The following is a 21,164-nucleotide window of genomic DNA, read 5'->3' as shown; positions in this document are numbered from 1 at the left end:
GTCTGTTTTACAAGACTGAAGCTTACGGAGAAGAACATTTACGCGGGGAAGGAGGGTGTGTAAAAGGAAACCTACCTTCTGAACTGTGTCATGAAACAGTTATTACATTTTGACTTTTAAGGAAAGAGAGGAGCTATACATCCAGTAATCAATTAACTTCAGAGTGATAGTGATAGTGTGGCAAAAAGGTACAAAGACTTCTGTCTTTTCCTTCTGTGTCAGAAATAAGATAAGCTGAATGAAGGCAGAACATATTAGTGTGGTAGAGGGTGACCAAATTGAATAGGTAACACTGGGAGCAGAATAAATGGAGAGAAAAAGAGTGAAGAAAAATAAGAAATTCATCACGTCTCCTAGTTTGGGGCAGATGCTGCCACTTCTAAAGTAGATTGCTTCTTCTGCAGTCGTTGGCAGCCAGAATATGTCCACTTCTCTCTTCAGCTCCCGTGGAGATTCTCGAAGATCCTCAGTTTGAGGTTTCCCCATTAAAGGACATCCAGTCATCAGAGCAAAATTTTGCATGACTTCCTAATTGGAAAGTATGTTTCCAAGGTTCAACACCTCTTTGTTTTATTATTGTGCTAGTTCTGAGCAGTAAGTACCCCATGAGTTCTTTTTCTTTGATGTTCTTGTGCCACTTCCTAAGACTGTGCAGAAGCTGTTTAAGAGGGGTTTGCAAACAAAGCCTATAATGGGTGAGACCTCTGGAAGCATCACATGATGTCTGATATTGAGATACAGTAGCCTGTCCTGTGGTTGAATGCAGGGCTGGAAGTCATTTCCAAATGTATGTTAGCTCAGGAGGAAGCAACTTGTGCTTCCTAGCGGAGATTGAGTGTAGCATCTTATCACATCAGGGCCAATGGCAATAGCTTGGTTCTTGGAAGTTTGAGGATTTCTGAGAGCTTTGATCCTTACACGTGAGGATTCCATTTGCTCTATTAAACTTAAATCTGTAGGTACTAAGGATGGTGGAATCTTCAGTCATGGGTGTTCATTTGCTATTTTAATAATGGTACCATTATTGGTGACATAGGTGTACATATTTACGACTCTCCTAATTTGGAGAAGATAAAGTCTTTTAGAAAACCTTAAAAGCCCTAGTTTTCCAGCAAAGAGAGAGCACCCATCCAAAGAATGAAAAATAAGAATCATAACATCGTTACAGGTTGTTGCTGGAAACGATTGTATAAAATCCTTGTGCAGGTGCTCCAAGGGGCCTCAAGGGTTTGGTTCCTCTCTATCTCTTACCTATGTAGTCTTGCTGAGATGGTGTCTTTGACAGGTAGGATATGCATTGGAGATACCCTTGGCAGTGTCATTAAATTACTTGATCAATGTAGGTTCAATATGCTGTGAGATGTATCATGAAGCATTTTTATTTTGGTCACACTTGGCTTTTGTTATGGCCCTTCTCCTTGGACAATAGCAAAGCATTTCAAGTTTCTCAGGTTTTACACCCATTTGGTAGTGGTTCCTGCACAATGAGAAAAACATGTTAAGATATGGAGAAATGTTTTGATAAACACACTGTCTTGAGAATGGTGGCACTATAAGACTCCAGACCTTGACAATTGTCTCACGGCCTATGAATTAAAAAGACAATATAGATTAAGCTCCCAAGGGACAGATATGAGGAAAGGATTGCTTCCTCTATTACAAAAGATCATCTCCCTTTTAGAAAATCAGGGAAACCCATCTCCATATGAGGATTTACTCACTTCTTGTTTTGATTCATCTCTGAAATGAAAAATATATTTTATGTCAAAATATTCCTCAAATGGCTGCACAATTCAAAATTGTCCCTCATGAAACTGTGTCAGTCTGGAACCAGTACCCATGTTCTCATTGTGATGACCAAACTGAAGAAAACAGGCATTTGTCTTGGAAGAAGGGCAGATTTGATTAAGATGACCCCATGAGAACAATTAATCCATATAAATACTTCTTCTGTAATTTAGTGACTGTGGAATTTGGTGAGAGACCAGTTGTCACCAATCAGGAGAGACAAAACTAGCACATTCTGGGCAAGTGAATCTAAACAAACCTGTGTTCAGGGATATGATACAAGACTCAAGAAGTCCTTAGAGGACGAATGATCTCGCTGATAAGTGGATGAGGACATATAATGGGTGGTGGGAGGGGTTAGAGTTAGGGTTAGGGTTAGGTTTAGGGTTAGGGATAAGGAGGGTGGTAAGAATGGAGGAAGGAAGGACTGTATAGAGGGAAAAGAGGGATGGGAGGGGTGGGGGGAAGGGAAATAGATAACAGAATGAATCAAACAACATTACCCTATGTAAATTTATGATTACACAAATGGTATGCCTTGACTCCATGTACAAATAGAGAAACAACAGGTATCCCATTTGTTTACAATTAAAAAAAAAAAGTCCTTAGAAAAAGACACTGGTCTTAGGATCCCTTGGAGCTCCTTAGCCCCAGGACAGACTTTTTTTTTGATGGGGTTGTACTGGGGACTGAACGCAGGGGCACTGGACCACTGAGAGACACACCCAGTCCTATTTTGTATTTTATTTAGAGACAGGGTCTCACTGAGTTGCTTAGTGCTTCACCGTTGCGGAGGCTGGCTTAGAATTTATAATCTCCTGCCTTAGCCTCCTGAGCTGCTGGGATTACAGGTGTGTACCACCACACATGGCCGGAGGACAGACTTACTGAGGGTATATCTATCCTCCCTCATTGATGGATCATCTTATAGACAGATGACACCAAGGACTCTAGAAGCACAGACTCATCATAAGAACAGCTGTTAGAAGGCCAGAAAATAAATTCACTGAGGAAGAACACAAATCTGATTATTAATCAATAATTCCCAAATGTTTAAGGTACCTTTTTAACTGCTGTGACTAAAAGACCTGACGAGAACAATTTTAGGGGAGGCAAAGTTTATCTGGGGGCTCATGGTTTCACAGGTCTCAGTCCCTAGACAGCTGCCTCCATTCCTGGGGCTCAAAGTGAGGCAGAACATCATGGCAGAAGAGTGTGGCACAGGGAAGCAGCTCACAAGATGATCAGGAAGCAGAGGGAGAGGGAGAGAGAGAGAGAGAGAGAGAGAGAGAGAGAGAGAGAGAGAGAGAGAGAGAGAGAGAGAGAAAGAGAGAGACGCTCTACTCACTAGATACAAAATATATACCACAAAGGCATGCCCCCACTGCCCACCTCCTCCAACCACACCCTACCTGCCTTCAGTTAGCACTCAGTTAATCCCTATTAGGGGATTAATTGCCTGATTAGTTTAAGGCTTTCCTGATCCAATCATTTTATCTTTGAAGGTTCTTGCATTGTCTCACATGTGAGCTTTTGGGGGACACCTAATATCTAAACCATAAAACTAAGGGACCCAATTCCTAAGGAAATAAAATGAAACTAAGGAGGAAGGGATTCAATAGAATATTAGAATTGATTTCAGTATGAATTTTCCACCAGCCATGAATAAGATGGCACCCTTACAAGTTTCATTTGCACAGAATCAGGTGGCTTGGTCTGGCTCCTGGTTGGTGAGACACAGGGGCTCTCAGGCATACACACTTTTACTGAGTTGAGTCCCACAAGTGGATTCACAAGTGGAATCCTGGTCGAAATCCTGTTTGCGTGAAGACTTTCCAGAGAAGCGTCAGCAGAAGGCCTCCTGTAGTTCTAAACAAAATTGGTGTATTCCTAGTTCAAACAAAAGAGAATATCCACGTTGGAAAATGGGAGGCATGTCAGTAATAAGTTCTTACTGTTTTTTGGTCATTTCAATGTTAGAAATACCAAGGTGCTGCTAGAATCAAACATGATCAAAAGTGCTCGAGCTTGGCCAACATTTACTTGTGAAAGAAGGCCGAGCTACAGAACCGGACTAACAACTGCACCTGGATAGGCAGTCTTCCTGTTTATGTACCTAATGCAGCACTGCCCTTCACCCTGATTGGAGGACTCAATAGTACAATCTATGTGATTGGCTACTGTTAAAATTAGGGTGGGCAAAGGGAAGGATGATGATTAAATGACTACAATTAGATGGAAATAAGGCTGTACTATATGTGAAAATGAACCACAACAAATAAAGCAGCTATGAACAATCACAAATCACTTATTGTGTAGAGATTTGCCATAATTTTTCTTGGGCAATCGCCTAGGAGCAGAACGGTTGAATTGTGTGTTGGTAATGTGTGCCCAATTTTTAAGAAACTTCCCTGCTCAGTCAGGTGCAATGGTGTGCATGTTTAGCTCTATCTACTCAGGAGGCTGAAACAAGAGGGTCGCCTGATCCCAGGAGTTCGAGGCCAGCTGGTCCAGCATATGAGTCTCTGCCCACCCAAAAACAAACAAAACAAAACAAAAAAACTGGAAGACTGCTTCCTAAATTGGTTGTACCGTTTTACATCCCCACCAGCAATATAGGATAATTTCACTTCCTCTGCATCCTAGAAGCTCACTGCTGTTTGAGTTAGTGTTTACTTAATGAGCACCATGTCCTCTGCTCACCTGACATCCTTATATCTTCTTTGGTCAAGGGTTTCTTCAAATAATGTGCTCAATTTCTCATTGGGTTGCTTCTTTTCTTATACTGAGAGTTCTTTAGATACAAATCCTTGATCAAATACAGGCTTTGCCAATATTTCCTCCCAGACTTTTAATTGATTTAGCAGGGTCCTGCCAAGAGCAAAGGATTTTCATTTTGACAAAGCTTCAATTAGCACTTCTTACATTTCATGAGTTGTTTTTTTTTGTTTCTTTTTTTGTTTGTTTTACTTTTTGTAAAAAAAAGTTATTGGTTTGAGAAAGTTCCCTTACATTCTTAGGTTGTTGAGAGTTTTTATTCATATGTAAATATTAAATTTTCTCAGCGATTCATGCAGCATGATCGACACGATCATTTTGTTTTTCTTCTCCAGTTTGATAATTTGTTGGATTACATTAACTAAGACACACAGTAATCACACACTAAGCCATGATTCAAGGGCAAAGAATGGAGGGGGACAGGGTCGGGTGGACAATGAGTTCCAAAATAGAGTCACATGTGGGGATAAGTTCTAATGTTCTTCCACATGGTAGGGTGACTACAGTTCACAACACTCTTACCTACTTTATAAAGAAGTTTGAAGTTTCCTGAGATAAAGAGATATTAAGTGCCTAAGAGATGGAACTGCTACTTAGTGCAATTTGATCCTCATACAATGTATATAAGTGGTACTACTTATACAATGTATATATGGGGTACTACTCTGTACCCCATAAATTTGGACAATTATTTTGTGTTGATTTTTAAAATCTTGAAAAATTAACTCCCAGATCTTAATTTAAAATTGAAATTTTAATGTAGTATTCCAGGAAACCCAGTGACTAAAGGGGTCTGTTTCGGTATTATGCCTCTTCAACACTAAATTTGAGCCAAATTTGTCCCATACTGAGGTCTATCAGATTGCATTTCATGAGATCTCTCTCTCGACAACCCATTGAGGGTCCCACCAGATCTCTTCAAAGGACTCTCTGAGAATGCAACATTCTGCAAAGAAGGACCCTATGCTTTCCACTCCTACATTTAGTTTTTATAGGCTTGTGGATTGCCCACCATTTCAATGTTGTACTTAATGATAGGATCCTTGGCAGCTGGGCCTCAGTTGAAGAGGAAAGACAGAGTCGTGCATGATTCTTTTAGTTCCAATGGATGTAATATTTCAGTACACATCTGGAAGGAAAGAATGTCCTTCCTAGCTCCAAGCATGGCCCTTAGATGCTGATACAAAGCACCTATTTCCTAGGACCATTCGTTAAAGAGCAGGGTATCACTAAGACTTCCCCTATTGGAATAATAGCTACTGTGAAAGAGGACCTGGAAGGCTCACATCTACTGGTCAGCCATGAGACCACCTGGATTCCATGGTCCACCACATTCAAGAACAAAATAAGGTCTTTAAGCAAAATACTTCCCATGAGGCAAATGATAAAACCTCCCAAATCCCAAATCATCCAAGACCCAGAATGGACTCTCAGGTGTTAGATACATCTAGATTTGGGCTACTGCAATCATGTCATGTCAGGGGAAACTCTCTCAGATCTAGAGTGCATCCAAGAATGGACCATTTAGATGACCCACGAGGTACCCATTCCTGGGGCAAACCTTGGGCCATGACTTCCCAGTGGCTGTCCCAATAAATATCATTTCTAGATCCCTGCCCCCCCATTTTCTCAGTAATAACATCTAGCTCAACATAAAATATATGCACTTGGTTGTACTTGGTACCCCTTTCACCCTCCAGGGTCACATGGCCAAATAGAAACTTGGCAGTCCATTCATCCCTCATAATACTCAACATTTTGTGGGTGAATCAATACAGGCTCTCAGGAAGCTTGAATCCCTAGGGGTCCATCCCAATTCACACGGGGGCTCCATTCCCCTAAGAGGGATTACAGGCAACATAAGAAAGGGCATACAACTCCCCTGACTTACCCCATTGAGCCCATTATTCTATTTGATTTCATTGTGGTCTCGGACCCATTAAACCCGCTACCCCTATAAGTGGTCAGTGGATGCCCTGATCCAAAGAATGACAAGTTAATTCAAACTCAAAATGTTGTGCAAGCCAAAAGAACCCCATGGAATTTCCCACATTGGCAAAAGTTGCCATATGAACACATTTGGACTCCAAGTCACACGTGCCCAACAATGACTCCCAGCTCTGAAGCTACCCACTATACGTCATTCCCCTGTGCTTTTTGGATCCATGGATAATCACCCTGGACCAACTGCAGATAATGAACTGGAAACTACTGTCCATAGATGGAACAGTTTCATATTCAACATTACTTTCCCACACTTCTGGAAAGCAGGCACTACTAGCCCCTAAAACTCTGGCCAGTCATGGTGTATTTAAAGATCAGCTAATTTTAGGCTCTTCCTGACACGAAAAAGGGGTATGGGCACACAAAACATTGCTTATCACCATGCAGATCTTGAAGGAAGGCAAGGAATATCCCAAGCCGGGCCTTGAAGCCAATATTCTAAAACAACGTGCCTGAGGCTACCTCTTCACCACCATGCAAAGCTAAAGTCTGGGCAGCCTGTCACAGCCCTGGAACACTGCTATGAGCAGATAGATCCCAATGTCCAGAACAACCCCTACAACCTTGAAAACGTTTCTGTGGAACTTTTCTGTCACAAGCCTGACGATGCCTGATTGTGGCTGAAGTCTTGGATCTGGACATAGTTTCCCCCACATGATGCTAGGCCACCAGGGCAATATTGCACCCATGGTATCATCCCTATCTGTAGTGTTCAATTGTTCCTCTGCAACACCATGGGCCATTACTTTAGGCTGAACAGTTCCAAGATGAACAAGAAATTATGTGTCCCTGGGCTCATAGTACACCCTTGAATCATCAGTAGCACAGTTATGATGATAGACTTTCTGACCTTGACCGATGTCCTCCATGTCCTGGATCTGGCTCAAAGCCAGTCTGGCCTTTGGGAGCCCATCACCACATCAGAGATGATGACTGCCTCCCATCCGACCCTCATATCTTGAAGGTTGGCCACAGCCCAGACAGCATCCACATTCTAGACTGCTGGCTTTTATCCTTTTCCTCCCCGGTGCCCCACTCTGTGCACCATAAACCTCACTTTTGTGATGATCCTCACCAGAAATTCCCATACCCACCCAGGAGAACAAATTCCATTCCCACTGGGGCTAAAATGTACCATCTTGTGCTTCCTGAGGCAAGAATACTGCTTATGGTTCCTCCCTCTGCTGACTGATATATACAGGGCTGCAGCTATAGCTGAACACCTGGGCCTCACACGACACCAGGCCTACATTTGGCACCAAAGAACACACCGCCCCCTTATTGGCCTCATGATAGCTGAACCGAAGTTCAGGAAACATGCCCCAAAAATCATCCACACCAAAGCCTGCTGGTTTAAGCCTTTGGGATTTGCCACATGCAATTTAGGACCAAATCAGTGTGACATTGACATTAGCAGGTCTAGCCCCAGGCATGTGAGCTTAGGTCAGGCACCTATTCAAAAGCAAGCACCCGTGTTTGGCTTCCTGTGCCTGCAAGTTATAACCAGGTACCTCCTCTCAGTCGGATGTTAAAGGAACTTGAGCGATTAGAAGACCTGGTGGGAAATACCTCACATGTGACCCACTCCAAGGTAATTCCCACCTGATGTCACACCTTCCTAAACTCACTCTTAGCCACCTCACCTGCACCCTGCCCTTTGTCTGCCTCTGTGCCACACTGAAACAAGGACTTGCTTCAGCACTGGTCAAAAGTCTCACAGGATGGTCCTCTCACTTACTTATTCCCCAACCCTCCCTCCTCCAGGGACTCTCCTCACGTTGAATATTCCCGAGTGATTTAAAAAACTTTGAATTACTTGAGATGATTGGCAGAACTGGTGTATAGTGGGTTTCCACATAGATATGTACCTTTAAGTGGGAGGGAGCATGCAAAATGACAGCTGACCAGGTCAGGTGCACCAATCACTGATCAGAGATTCAACAAACAGTGACATATTCATCTGCTGGCATACCACTCAGCAATAAGAAAAAAAATTGCAGATTCCCATGAGAAGATGGATGAATCTCAAAAACACCATGTGGAGAAACAGAACCCAGAAAAAAGAGAGCACATCCATCTAGTGGCTCAACTTAGTTAAAGGTCCAGAATAGGCAAAAGGGTTCTGTGGTGATAGAGATAAAACTGTGGTTGCTTCCAGGGGAGAGGTGGATATTGATTACAAAGGAACACCAGGAAACAATCGGGGGGTGATTGAGGTCATGGGCTATCCTGATCTGTGTGAAAGCTGCACAGGTGGATGTTTCATAAGACCAGCCATCCCCACTCTCACCATCTGGATTTGCGTATTTTACTGTGAGTAATTTTAAATGTAAGTGCTGCAAGGATCAAAAAGAAAGTATACCCCTTGCAAAAAAATTGTGATGGATTTTATGTTGTTTTACACACTTTTAATTCTCAATTCATTTGTGACTCCTGATTTTTTTCCACGGATCTGGAGACTGAACCCAGGACCTTGCACATGTAACTGTTTACTCTACCACTCAATACAACCCCAGCACTGATTCTTATTTTTAAATTCCAACCTGAGAATCTCCTTTCACTGGTGAGTCTAGTAGAGCTATAATTAAATTTACTAGATTTATTTTCCGGTAGGACTTATATATGCCATTTTATTTCGTCAGCTGTGGACAGCCCATAAGTCAGGGATCGTAGCCATTTGGAAGCTTCACTGAACAGCAGGTGGAGCATATGGTCACAAGGGAATGGAGGCAGATAGAGGGTCCTTCTTCTCCAACCAAACTGAAACTAAACTTTCTTGTGGCAAAACAACAGTGTGCATAGAGCTACCCTTACAGAATTCACAGAGGAACTTGGCATAATATAAGGTATGCTTATGTTAAAGATGTACTGATTAGAACAACATTGTATTGGCTCAAGACAAGATTAATACATCAACAGGAAAGATCACAAAGCCCAGAGATAGACCCTGGCATTTATATAATTTGGTGACATTAAAATTCATGTGCAGTTGGAGTCACCCTTGAAATGATGGCTATTCCATAGGAAGTGCATGCCCAATCCCCGAAATTGAAAGCATTGCTCCAAAGGCAATCACTCTTGACAGGCTGATGAGTATCCTCTTAGACCTTTACATTTACATGACAGAATTTTTACTACATGAATGCATCATTTATTTTGCTTTAAGGTTTCACTAAGTCACATCAAATTCTAAAAATTTGACCCAAGAGTGGATTTTTTAGTATCAGTAAATATAATGATGCCCTGATATTTTAGATTCTGGTGGTATTCAGTCACTGCATAGATTTTAAAGCACTCTGCTATGTGAATATTTGTATCATTTTCACTATGGTTCGTTATCATAAACAACATATCCACAACAATTCTCATGTACATCTCTTTGTGCATGGGTTTGGATGGGTCTCTAGAATTCGGGTTGCCACAGTGAGCAAATCATAATAGAGGCTGTCTAGTTAAATTTGAGTTTCACATAAAGATTGAGTAATTGTTTAGAATTTTGTGATTGCTTTATCTTAGGGTAATGTCTCAAACATGGCCGAGGAACACTTCACCAAGAAAATATTTGCTGTTGATCCGAAATTCAAGTTGAACTGGGTGTCCTGTATTTTTTCCTGCAACCATACTCAGGGTGAACATCCACAAATGAATTCTTATCGTCAAGGGCTGTCATGGTTCAGATCTGGAATGTCCTCCACAGGCTCTCGCGTTGAAGGCTTGGACTCCAGGACAGCAATGTCTAGAGGTGGGGCTCTGGGGGAAGTGATTGCGTCAGGAGGGCTTTAACCTCATCGGTGGATAAATCTGCTGTGGGTGTGACCGAGAGGGTCTACCTGACCTGTGCTCTTTCTCTTTTGCCCTGCTTTAGAGTGGCCAAGTTGTGATCAGCTTTGTGCCACCACACCGACCCCACTCTGATGTTCTCCTTCACCACAGGACCAGAATCAGTGGAGCCAAGTGACCATTGGCTGAAACCTCTGAAGTCACGAGCCAAAATAAATCTTCCTCCTTGAAGTCGTTTTCCTCAGGTGTTTTGCCACAGTGACAGAATGCAAACGCAAGGACATTTAAAATTTTAATAAACGTGGCTTACCTGTTTCCAGTCTCCTAACATGTTAACATTAATCTGTTTAAATAATTTTGGCCAGTCTGTGGGGTACAACCTTGTTCTGTTTGTTGTTTTCATATATGTGTCCCGAATTGTTAGTGGGGCTGAGCAGTTGAAGATGTTCTTACTTTTGTTTGAATTTCTGACTGGGGGAGTGTGCTTATCCGATTTTCCCTTTACCCAATTTCTTTGGTCTTCTAGAGCAGGCCAGCACCGGCAGTGAGTGGGCCAGTGGAGGACTAGGTCTCCTAGGCCCAGGGGCTGCCCAGAGATGCGGTGAGCAGGAACACAGGTTGACTGCATCTCCCCACCCCCAGCCCAGCGTGCCCAGCATCAGACTGAGCTGGGCCTGGGTTATTTTCTGGTGGTGCCTATTCTGACACAGGAAACATTTTGGTGTGGGATTTCCCCAATATCTTGCCCCGGAGACACCGTCACTGGTCTGGCTCTGCCTTTGGGAAAGGTAGGGTGAGTTTGTCCCGAGGACAGCAGAGAAGGACTGAGAGTGAGTTTCACAATGCAGGTGGGCAATGTTTCAGGGAACAGAGTTCTCCTCCAATTCACTGACTAGACCGTCCACCTGGCCAATGGCCTGGGATTAGGGGGTGATGAAGAGAGTGATGCATGGTACTTGCAGTGTATTAATGAGAGTGTACAGTGACTGATTTACCAGGGACAGCTTTAAAGAAAGTTGTATTGTCCCCTCCCACTTGCAAAGGTTTCTAACGCTGCTCTCTTTGCCCATGCTTTCTGTGTTTATCCTAGGCTGCTTCTTTACAGTTAGAAAGTTGTTGTGGGAGAAAAGTCATGTGGATAACTTGACAGAAGATGAAAAGTCTTTGGATAGCATTTTAAACGTACTTCCCAATGGAACAAGAAACCCCTGGAAGGTTTGGTTTAAACGACAATATGTCTAGGTTGATAATCGGTAGGTGTGTCAGGGTCCAACCAGGAGGCAGAAACTATCCTGGCTCTCTGGATGGAGAACACTGGATGCAAAGAATTGCTAAGCAGAAAGCAGACACTGCTGAAAGGAGTGAAAGAGGAATTTTAAGGGTCCAGAAATAGGGGGTACAAGAAAGGAGCTCCTTCCTGCAGGTTGAGAAAGAGCAGCCAAGAGAGGAGTAGGGATGTCCACACTTCCTTCCAAGCTGAGAATCAGACCTCCTCCAACCAAAAGGACATGCAGCCGGCCAGTGGGTGCCAGGGGCTGGGGTCTTGCACCTCTCTGGAGAAGAGGCCGCCGCTATAGGATGGGGGAGGATGTTGATGGCAGCCACGGTAGGGAGACAGCACAGCCTGAAGGGGTGCTGGAGCTTGTCTGTTTTGGCCTCTGACCTCCTGCACTGAGTCAGCAAAAGTGGGAGACTGCAGTTAGACAGGAAGTACTTTCCTGCTGGGATCTGTCAGGTCACTCCACTGCTCTTTGGACAACATCTGACATTCGGTTAGCTGGCATAGGAGAAAGGTTAACAGGGATCAGCTTGAGCAAGCATCACAAGGCAGGACAAGGAAGGATTGCTCTGGGTCTGACAGACAATAAGTGGATAACTGGTGTGAGTGGCACCAGAAACCCACAGCATACAGCTATTAGCCCCAAACCCATAGAGTCCTTTCCACTAAAAGCAGAAACTCTCAAAAAGCAAGTGGCACATGACCCCTATTAGTGCACATGGCACCAAAGTCCTGTCAATGGAATAAGAAAGAGGAAAGTGAGGACCGTAATGGTAATATGCAACGGGACTGTCTACCAAGAATGTGCAAAAGAATCCACTGAAGCAGTACTATTAATTATGGAGAAGTTTTATTAAGATGGCTGGATACCAGACAAAATATGCAAAACCTCTGGGCTTCCTATATAGCAGAAATAATTAGAAGATACAATGGGAAACCCTCTAATTCATACCAACAACGAAATTAAAAAGTCTGTCGACCAACATAAGAAAGCTATAAAAGGCAAACTACAAAAGAGAAAACAAAGTATTCTGATTACCAATCAGAATCAATGAAAGAATATGTGATATTTTGCATGAGAAACCTCCATAATTGAAGAATGTTAATTCTCCTCAGAGGCAATGGTATATCCTAAACAGTTCAAATTAAAATTCAAGCCAAGGATTTTCTTGAACTTGAAATAATGATTCTGACCTGACATTCATATAGAGACAATATTTGAAAAATTTCCCTACCTTTGTGTGTTTGTGTGTGTGTGTATGTGTGTGTGTGTGTGTGCTGAGCAACAAGCCCAGGGGCACTTTGCCACTGAACCATATACCCAGTTCTATTTATTTTTTTTATTCTGAGACAGGGTCTCACTAAGTCATTCAGGCTGCCCTAGAACTTGCCACCCTCCTGTCTCAGCCTCCAATCTTCACTGGGTTTAGTGGAGTTGGCCACCACAGTGCTTGAAGAACTTTTGAAAGGGGAGAAAAACGAGAGGGGATTTAACATAAGAACAATTTTTGAATCTCTATAGTGGAATGAGCGGCAATTGAATTTTGACCAATGGAGGAAAACCTGAAAGCCCTGAAGCAGTAGTACGGAAATTTAGTAAATGTCATACTGAGGTATAAAAACCGCTGCAGTAAAAGAGACTGTTCAGGTATATGGAAGGAGGCTCCACCAGATGCTGTCTAGAAAGGATAGGGTGAAAAACAGGAATGCTCAATCGTGCTGCAGGACAGGATAATAAATGGACGCACTTGCTGGGGTGGAGAAATCTTCTTGTTATTTGTGGGATTCCTAGGGGCTGACCTCAGAGCCAGGAGTTTACTGACGGTCCGGTTCCTGAGGCTCAGATGAAAGGCAATGTGGAAGAAAGCAGTTCCTTGAGGAAGAACGAGGTCCAGTAAGACGGGAGAAAGAGGAACAAGTAACAGGTAAGAAAGCGTCGTGATGAATGGTGATTAACTGAGAAAGTGAGATTCTCATTGACAGTGACTGCCTGCACTGACTAGGAGAGAAACAATACGCAAAAGAACTGCTAACTTCCTCCAAAGAGTCACTACTCACCAAGAAAAAGAACTAGCCTGCAGTTCTGCACCAAGGTCGCTTGTTACCCAGGTCTTTCCTCTCCATCTGGGTGACCACAGGGTCCAGGCCGTGTGGGCACGGTGTAGGCTCTAATAATGAAACGCAGGCAAAGCAACGTTGCTAAGGGCTTACCAGGGGACAGGCACTGAACAACGTCTGGGACTTCAGGTAGGTTACCTGGAGCTGAAGGGTCAGGGGCCACTGCTGGAGAAAACACTACTGTGGGGACGTGAGACGACTCCAAGGGAGCCTTCTCCACAAGGGAAGAGCGAGGCGACGATCCTCCAGAAGGATCCGACTCTTCCCAGGAGCCGAGAGCAAGTTATTGGGGGTTTACTGCGGGCCTGGCCTCGAGGCTCCCGGTCTCCTGCAATCCTCGCACCGGCCAGCCCACCTCTGGCAGCAGCGCCCCCGCATCCCTCCGGCCCCAGCCTGCAGTACCGTCCCCTGCCGGCAGAGGCACTGCGGGGCGGAGGCCGCGCGTTCCCACAGCTCCGGGAGGACCCGGGCAGAGGAGGCTTGGCCCCCTCCCCTCCCCGCCGCCTGGTCCTCGGGGTCTGAGGGCGGCGGCCTCCGTCCGACTGCAGACCCTGGGGCTCCGGGTCTTCTCGGCGGCGGCCGCAGCATCTGCGGCGACGTCACAGTCCTCGCGGCCTCACACACTGCGCTCCGGCCGGCTGCCGAATGCCCGTGGACGCGCATCTCTTCCCAGAGTTCCTGCTTCCTGGGCCAGCCAAAGCCGCAGGTGAGAACGTCCGCGGTAGAGGTGACACCCAGGGCCTGCGGGTCTCAGAGGCCCCCTGGCCTCCTCCTCCTCCTCCTCCTCCTCCTCCTCCTCCTCCTCCTCCTCCTCCTCCTCCTCTCCTCCTTGCCCAAGAGATCCCCACGGGGGCGCCTGCAGCGGGCCGCTAAGTGCTCTGCTCCCCGCAGCCCCGAGAGCACTTCTTCTGAGGCACGTAGCCCCCGCCCAGGTGCTTCGGCAAGTTGCTTTTGTGGACCCCAGCAACCCCTAGGGTCCCCCGCGCCGAGTACCCCGCGGGCCCCAACATCCCTGGTGCGCATGCCCAGAGACCCCGGGAGCTAGAAAGTAGCTGAGCTGCTGGTGCAGTACCTGCTGGTTCAGAACGCGAAGACGGTGCCGATCAAAAGGGCAGACATGCTGAAGTGTGTCATCCAGAGGTGCAGGAGCTTCTTCCCCGAGATTTTCAAGAGAGCCTCTGACCTCCCCGAGTTAGTCTTTGGGTCCTAGGTGAAGGAACTTGATGCGACAGAGCACTCCTATGTCCTGATCAGGAAAACCGATGCTGCCCTGCTTTGGGGCCTGACAGGCGACCAGGGCCCACCACAGACTGGGCTTCTGATGATTACCCTGGACTGATCTTCATGCAGGCGAGAAAAAGTGTCCCTGAGGAGGTGTTCTGGGAGGTGTTGAGGGTGTTGCAGGTTTATTCGCCTAGAAAGCATTTCATCCGTGGGGAGCCGTCGCCAAAGCTGGTCACCAAAGCTTGTGTGCAACACGAGAGTACGTGGTGCGCAAGTAGGTGTGCAACAGCAGGCCCCTGTGCTCGGTGTTCTTGTGGGGCTCTCAAAGGAAACAAGACAGATGGAAGTCCTGGAGTTTGTGGCCAAGGTGAATGACACCTACCCCAGATCCTTTCCGTGGCAGTAAATGAGGCGTTGAAAGAAGAGGAGGAGATACCCCGTGCCCGAGACACAGCTGCTGGTGGCGATGTGACAAGTGCCAGTGTTAGTGCCAGTTCCAGAGCCAGGGCCTATGCCATGGCTGAAGCAAGGAAGCATCAGCACCAGTACCGATACAAGCAAGTGCCAGTGCCAGGGCTAGAGCCATGGCGGGAGCAATGATCAGTACCGGGGACAGTGCCAGTGAAGGTCCCATTCTCAGGCTAGCATCAGAGGCTTCTGCTGCCCCCAGGGAAGGCCCAGGCCAAGTCTTTGCTCTGTTTTGTTGTGGGTAGAAAAAGAGACCCTGGAGCAGAAAAAGAACCGGGCTCTGACTTGCAAAGAGTCCAGGGGTAGAGTGGAGTCAGGGAGGACAAAGTGCCCGTGGCAATTGTGTTCCAGTTCTATTTGTGGTTCTTGGTGACTGAGCTTTCAGTTTGCACATTTCAAAGTTCTGTTTGCTTTAGTGCCCACCCTTTCTATTGATAAATATCCGACAGGCACAAATTGGTTCAAGTTAAATGATAAAGGCTGGGGATGTAGCTGGATGGGGAAGCACTTTCCTAGCATGCGCCAGGTCTGGGGTACCGTCCCCACCCCCACAGCAAAAGCCAAAACACCTAAAGGATGAAAACGTTAGACCACGGTTGAAACGAAAGTCAGACATAACCAGTCTTTCAAAATCCTTGGTTTTCTGGACATTCCATCGAGCATTTAAGTTGAGCATCTGGGTTCAAATGTTTTCCTCTTCTTCATTCCAGTTTTAGGAGAGATTTGCTGTTGTGTGAAAGAAAGTGAGAGACTATAAACATTGTATGTCTGGAACATATTAGAGTGCTGGAATAAGCCGTAGTTTGAAAGTTGGAAGGATTGACAGTACAATGATTCCCCGTCCAAATATAAAAAGATAAAATAAAGAACTGGTCAGCGTCTGACGTACACAAAACAACTGATATTTACATGTATCTGCACAGTTTTCTGGAATGTAGGGGAAAATAAAAATTTCATGAATGAGACACCTTGCTCATGGACTCATTTATTCAACATGCAGTTACTGACCGCTTATGATATGTGAGGCACTGTGCTGGGCACCGGAGACACAAGAATACACCAGACCGGGCCTGTGTCCCACATCTGAGAGTCTAGATGGGGCTGTCACAGAAGTGAAGCAGTCAGATGTGGCAGTTTGGTGTATGAAATGCTGGGATGAGGATGTGAACCAGCTGGTGAGGGAACCCAGAGGAGAGAAATTTAACCCCGGGAGGTGGGCACCTGGGAGGCAGGGGGCTTCCTTGTCATGAGGTGCCATGTGAGATTGGAAACACTTAGAGGAGTAGTACAGTAAATACAAAGTCCCTGCAGGCACTGGGAGGATTCCATGTTCTTGGGTGGAACTGGAAGGGTAGAATTTGAGGAAAGTGAGAGAGATGATCTGGGAGTGAGGAGCCAGGATGCTCAGTTGGCGGACCTTAGGACCGAGAGAAGAACTCCGAGTGGAAAAAGACTTGTTGGAAAGCAGCTGCTCCTGGCTCTGAGATGAGCCAGGGAGAAGACTCCAGCTGCAGCAGGTCTGGACTCCGGTCCCTGTGTAGGTTGCACACTGCACACACCGAGTGCTTTTGATTCTTCATCCCTAAGGAGTGACAGGTGAGGGGTGAGGGTCCACTCATGAGAGCTGTTCCCCAGAAACTGCTGAGCTTAGAGGTTCTCCCCTATATTCTGGGAGGGCTGGAGCTCAGAGCATAATGAAGGCGTTGGCACAATTACAGCTATGTTTCTAAAGCACCAAAGGCCTGGGTGTGTGGATGCAATAAGGGATCCCCTTGATGTCCCAGGAAAACTGTTGGGAGGGGTGAGGGAACATTCTATACCAGCCTGCAGTGCAGCCAGCAAGAGCCCTGACGGTCAGACCCAGGAACTTAAACCCCGTTTGGTTGACCGTGGATGCCACAGAGGGCTGTTGCGCAGGGGGATCTGACGAAAGCACAGCCCTGCCAAACTTACAATGGCCAACATAGCATGGTTTTTCCAGGATGGGTGTTTTCCATGCCTTAGAATGGTGCCTGGTGGCTACAGTGATCATAAAAATTGGCCTGTGTTATCTTCGGTCCTTGAGGTTGATGTGCACATTCTACATACCCGCTTGTGGGCCTTGGGAAGCCTTCTGGCCCTAGACACATAGGGCATGGGATCTGGCACCAGTATTTTCAGGGCCTCCTCTAGGACACATAGAGTCAAGAGGACACTGCACTCTAACCCCTTGCTCGCTTTCTTCTGCTGACGTCAAGGAGAGGCTGGTGGGGGTGAGGGGTCATATACGTGAGCGTGCAGTCTGCAGGAAAGGGGAGGAGTGTTTGGGGAGCGCTGTGTGTTCCTTTGAGGCGTGGTTGGTTGAGGCCGATTGGGCGTACATCGATCTAAGGCCTTTCCTCAGGTTCCCAAGGCACCTACTCCCCCTCTGCAGCCCACAACCACCGTCAGACATGAGGGCACCATAGGGGAGAGAGAATACCTTTGCTCATTCTTACACTGGATTGTCCTCAAAGTCATTACAAGACATCTGTGGAAAAGCAATATCTGCAGGCCATAGTACCCTAACAGGTACATAGGGGAAGCATTGCTGTTGCTTGACAAGGACCAAGTGTGTAGGTCCAACCACGTGGCTAGCTCTCAAGCTCCTCCCCTTCCCCAGAAGCCATTCTCATGCCAATGAAATGAATGTCCTTCTGGGGAGGAGTAGGAAAGTCAATGCTGCAAAAGTCAACAAATATTTCTAGATTGATTTCTTCTTAATGGGAGGGAACCATGAGAAAGCCAGAGCATGTGGCAGCAGGGAGGAGGGTCAGGCAGCTGGGGGAGGCTGCTCCAGAGTGGGGTTCTCCCTGGAGGAGGTAGAGACAGTGAAGCTGCTGACCTTGGGAGGCCGAGGGACCCGCCCCAGGAGCCCCAAAGATCCAACTCCCCATTCAGTAAGAAAACAGATGAACGAGATCCGATGGGGCCTCTGTGACATCCAATCTCACATTCCAGTGAGTCCACAGGACCCACTGGCCCTCTGCTAGACTAGTGATTCTTGGTGTCCCAGTTCCAATCATGGCCTCAAACACTCTGCTAGATTCAAAGGACAATGATGCTCCGACCTCCCTTATATGTTTGCCTGGAGGATAATAGGTTACAGGACACATCAAGGCCACCTCAGGAAGACTAATGTATCTCATCATATGACAAAGAACAGTCCACTCACAGAAGAGGTTCTCTGTGGGAGGGGCTCTGTCTTGAGGGGCAGGGAGTGCTTGGGAGCAGTTTAGAAGCACAGGACTTTGACACCTTATCTCGGGATCCACAGATTTTTTCCAACACCTGTCCCTGCCCCTCCCATATAAAATCACTGCCCAGGTTTCCTGGGATGTGAAGATGGTGTGCACTGCAGGGGAAAGAGCCATGTTACTGCCTCCTCATTCCTCCATGCAAGTGCCCCCTGGAGGTCGGAACTACCAGCTGTGGGAAATTCACTGTGGATTGGCCTCCAAGCATTCCAACCAGGACCCAGGGAGGAGCACGCAGCACTGCCTCAAGGAGCAGCGTGGACAGACTCACAGGGCTGAGGAAGATGCTCGCTCTGTCCCTCCACGACCCACTCCCACCGAAGCCAACACCCCAGGGCACCCAAGGCTGGCGTCAATGTTGAAAGTGACGAAGCAAATACCACGAAGCAAAACCAGTCAAGAGTGCCAGCATTTATTTCAGGCCTGGTGACCAAAGAACCTGGAGAGCAGGGGCGGGGTGGGGGCAGCAGAGGGAGCTAGGTCACCAATCATGGCTCTGTTTCTGCAGCTTCTGTGTTCTCAGTTTTGCAGTATCTGGTATCCCCCTCTAGGAAGGAAAGCAGAGTGACAAGTGGCCCCTTTGGAACTCAGGCCTGCCCTGGAGTTGTCAGGATGGGAGAGGAAAAGAGACAGCTAGGCGTGGCTGCCAGCAGCCATATCCAGGGGCGGGCTCTGAGCTCTCACCTGAAAGACGTGGTCACAAATGCCAGCAGTCTGTGGAACTGGCTCTTCCAAGGCCTGCGTGCAAGAGCAGGATCCCTTGGACAACCTGGGCCATTGGATGGGCTCTGCACATTTTCATACGGAACTTGTTTCCCAGAGGTTTTATGTGGGCCTTTCACAGTCTGCAAAATAGAGCCCACCACCTCATCCCAAACGTCCATGCCATCGCTGGCTCTGTTACCTCCTTTAGCAACTGTGATGTGCTGCCCCAACCCCCTTCCAGGTGCTGGGACCACAGCAGGGACCTGCACCACCCTACCCCCAGCCCCTCAGAGGGCACTCCACACATTGGAGGGAAATCAGACTCACCAGGTCAGCAGGTGGGAGAAAGGGAGTGAAGATCATGCTTCCAGAAGTGTGTGATGTACCTGGAGGAACCAAGCCTTTTAGAGACCTGCTGAGCTCCTCTCCTGGCTAGGTGCAAAGAGAACAAAGACCTGTCCCCTACTTGACCCCCAGCCCCTCTGCCTCTGCCCCATTGTTCCTCCCTTCCATTGCCCAGTACACCGTGCTAAGCACTGGATACATTTCTCGCATGTGACATCCCCTGTGTTCCTGTATCCCTTACTCCCAGCCCTCCAATCTGTCTTTGCTTCCTTTCCTTATCTCCCCTGGCCATCCCAACAGGCCCAAGCCAGGTTTCTGCTGCTTGGGCAGAAAAGCAAGGAGGGGCCCCCTGGGAGAAGAGGATGTGCAGACATCTAGGGATACTTCACCATGTTTGACAAAGTACCTTCCCCTGTGCACAGTGGTAATTCACTGTCCCAGACCACTGCGCTTTTCTTACTGCCAGTACTATGTCCTGGAAGATCCTTCAGTACGAGGCAAGCTGGGTGTTCCCGGTCACCTGACTTCATGCAAGCACTATTGTCGTTTTATTCTACGTAGGTTTCCACGCACTTAACAGCTGAGCCTCATGGATGATGTGTTTCTGATGTATAAAATGAGTCATTTGTAAGTAGTGGACGGGTAGCTCAGGCTGTGTACACCTTCAAAGAGCAGAGGTAACTGCTGGGAGATTTATTTTCCCCCCGAATACCTATCAACTGCAAACCTGGTGGGACCTCAGCCAGCACCTCTGTTTGTGGTATGTCACATCAGTATCCTAGACGGATCCAGAGTACTAGAGATTGGGTTGGGGAAGGATTCTGAAAGCATGCTAGCCAGACTTCTCCCTGAAACTGCAGGTGGGATTTCACGTCCAGAACTCCTTCCACCAGGGGGCGGTCACTGGCTTGAAAAGGAGATCATTAGCAACATTAGAGGTGTTGACCAAGCCCTAATGCAAAGGGGATGGCCTAGAGAGGAGGGTGCCAACGGAACCAGGCAGCTCTGTCCTCCATGGGATCTTGTGCAAATCAGACGGACAAGAGCCCTGGGCTGTCATGTACGTGAGTACCTGATTTACACACAACTTTTGACCAAAACCTTGGGAGTCTCTGGGCAAGTTGTGCCAAATGCTCAGAAACTCCTCCCTGAAGTGAATGGTCTCCCTGTCTGTCCTCCACACCTCCCTTTCCGTGAATCCAGTCCAATGAGGCTTGCTCCTACTGCACTTCATGGAAATGGTGGCGTTTGTGGAACGGGAACCAGTGAACAAGTGAAAGAGATGTTTCTTACTGTGTCTGCATCTAGCTATGTGAATAGAGTCACATTGTGTGAGTTGTGTTTACGTGCTAAAGAGCAAGCTTGCTTTAAATTGCTATTTTAAAAGATAATGGATAGAA

At 46.8% G+C, this 21,164-nt stretch overlaps 1 protein-coding gene across 1 annotated transcript in view; it reads left to right on the top strand.

Moving 5' to 3' along the window:
* The first annotated feature begins 14,236 nt into the window (after nucleotides 1-14,236).
* The window catches only part of Dmrtc1 (DMRT like family C1), a 45,879-nt gene continuing 38,951 nt past the window's right edge, over nucleotides 14,237-21,164 (top strand). The window contains exon 1 of the mRNA XM_047536676.1: nucleotides 14,237-14,453. The gene's annotated coding sequence lies outside the window, so the exon portion shown is untranslated. The remainder of the gene's footprint in view (nucleotides 14,454-21,164) is intronic.

This window comes from Sciurus carolinensis, chromosome X (assembly GCF_902686445.1).
Source record: "Sciurus carolinensis chromosome X, mSciCar1.2, whole genome shotgun sequence".
Lineage (NCBI taxonomy): Eukaryota > Metazoa > Chordata > Mammalia > Rodentia > Sciuridae > Sciurus > Sciurus carolinensis.
This window is presented reverse-complemented; position numbering and strand designations above follow the sequence as displayed.